The 2,500-nt window shown below is 31.1% G+C and overlaps 1 long non-coding RNA gene across 1 annotated transcript in view; it reads right to left on the reverse strand.

The window, feature by feature from the left end:
* Positions 1-1,266, reverse strand: part of LOC117124740 — a 29,217-nt gene extending 27,951 nt beyond the window's left edge. Inside the window, exon 1 of the long non-coding RNA XR_004448009.1 lies at positions 198-1,266. This is a non-coding gene — a long non-coding RNA (uncharacterized LOC117124740). The remainder of the gene's footprint in view (positions 1-197) is intronic.
* Positions 1,267-2,500: the final 1,234 nt, after the last annotated feature.

Consider the following 2,500-nt stretch of genomic DNA (forward strand, 5'->3'; position numbering starts at 1 on the left):
TTAGATGCAGAGATAACGTCAGATGGGGTGATATTTAAAAAGTCATGCAAGAGGTGAGGCACATGAATACGGGATAGAAAAAGGAGAGTTAGATAAACATTTATTAGGAAATATCAAATCAATCTGCTAGGAAATAACACGAGGTGAATTAATGGGATGACCGTTGTGGGATTTAAAAGTTCGCGAGTAGGACTTACTGTATTGCTGGTTGGTAAGATGTTTTGTATTTTTGACCGCCAGTTACATCGCACGTCCATCGTAAACGGGGTCCGTGACCTCAAACATCAATATACACCTCATGAGTTATCGAATATCATTCGAAATGAATATCGTGATCGACCACATGACGAGTATTAAATTAAAAAGGTTGTGAAAATCATATCTATTATCGGTGTAATGACGATTGATTCCATACAGAGAATGTTTAACTTGACAAATAATTAATTTCATGCCATTTATCCTGTTCACACAATACCTATTTCATGTAAAATATTGATCGCAATGAATTTATATGCATGTAAAAGGAGCATCATATTGTCGGTTACATACTGATTACAGCTCAATTATCGGTTACAAACAATATTTAATAATATTTAATGATGATTAAAAATCATGGTGTCTTTTTTTTTATTAAATCAATTCAACAATAATAATAACGATATTCTTAATTAAAGGTGATTGTAATAAAGATAGCAATAATGATGACACTAATGCTAGCAACAATGGTAACGATAGCAATAATGGACTTAGACATAATATTAATATTTTTTATTTTTTGTAAAGCGCCAGTTCCAAACCAAATCAATGATCAAATGCGCTGATCGTTATTACCCCTGATCAATGGATAACATACAATGGCAAACCAGCACAACGTGCAACCTTCTATGCTCACTGAGGGGTATAGTCGTAATAATATTGTTACCAACATAATTTCACTTTTCACTATACTGAATATACATGGTACTAATGCTCTACATAGAATAAATGCTGTTCTCAGGCATAATGAGTGGAATTATAAAAAAAATCAGGTGAAACAGGATTAAAACACATCGCCAATTAAAGGCAACATGTTTACAACTGGCAACATTATTAATTTATAGTTTACATTTGCTTAATAATAATATTGTTTATTTTTTTCTTTTTTTGAAGGAACTTGGGTGGTAACCGAATAACTGAACTAAACCAAGGTGCATTCAGTGGTTTGACTAGTCTTCAAAAATTGTAAGTGACAATCTCCAAGTTATGAAATCTATTATCATATCAATTATTTTTAATTAATGCATGATTGTTTATGATTGTGATAAATTGTAATAATAATAATATTATTCTGAACTTTAAATCATACAAAAAAGTGTGATGTTTTTAAAACCAAATCACAATTCAAATGCAAAAAAAAAATTATATATATATATGAGAATCTACAATTTTTAAATAATTGTTTTGTATACAGCATCTAATACTCTAATAATTCGGTAATTATTTACATAAAAAATCCTGTAGCATGCATGACATTAGCCTACCGTTTCATTAAAAATCATGGTGTTTTTTTTTATTAAATCAATTCAACAATAAAAATAACGATATTGGTAAGGTGTTTGAAATAACAATAGCAATATGATGACACTAATATAGCAACAACGGCAACGATAGCAATAATAGACTTGGACATAACATTATTATTATTATTATTATTATTTTTTATTTTTTTATTTTTTTTATATATGAAACTCAAGGTACATTGACTGTTATTACACGAACACCTGAGAATTGAGAAAATTCACTAAGAACAGGACTAGTCAATTAGCATTTTTCTTTTGTGATTGTTATCCCCTATTCCAAATGGCCAATTCTCCACAACCAACTGCATACACTTTTTGAAACAGTGGCTTAATACAGTTTTTGATGTAGAGCTAAATAAACAGAAAACACATGGATGGAACTTCAAAGAAAAAAGTATGGTCTTGTAGTCGTACTTCCACGCATGGAAAAAAAAAAAAACCCCTGTTAATGCCTACTCTGTTTGATTTTATTACATTTAAGAGGCATGTGCACAAGTCGTTTGCAGTAAAATGTATTAGTTCATTCCCTGTTTCATGTATTCAGGAGCGCAAGGAGGTCCCCATCAGGGAGTGGGGTGCAAAATTTGTAAATGCGGAACTACAAAGAATCAGTGGCGCAACGAAGTGATGGAAGGCCCGAGCCATACGCTGGGGGCCAGGGGCTGCCATACTTTTTAATACAGGGTTTAATTTTTGCGTGAAAAATACTGTACTTCTAAAGACACTGAAGGTATAATCTACTTTCTTTTGATACTGAATTAGAAGGATATAATATTAATTTGATTACCTTACAGTATATGTAACGAATATTGATAACCCGATATTTTATAACAATTTAAATGACGTGTTGGACGATTGATAACCCACACACATACATAGATTTACATACTATGCATAATAATTATGGTTTTAAAGACTCAGTTTTAAGAATATTATGGTTT

The sequence above is a fragment of the Anneissia japonica genome, unplaced genomic scaffold (assembly GCF_011630105.1).
Source record: "Anneissia japonica isolate Jap-2015-1 unplaced genomic scaffold, ASM1163010v1 scaffold2950_len93424_cov113, whole genome shotgun sequence".
Lineage (NCBI taxonomy): Eukaryota > Metazoa > Echinodermata > Crinoidea > Comatulida > Comatulidae > Anneissia > Anneissia japonica.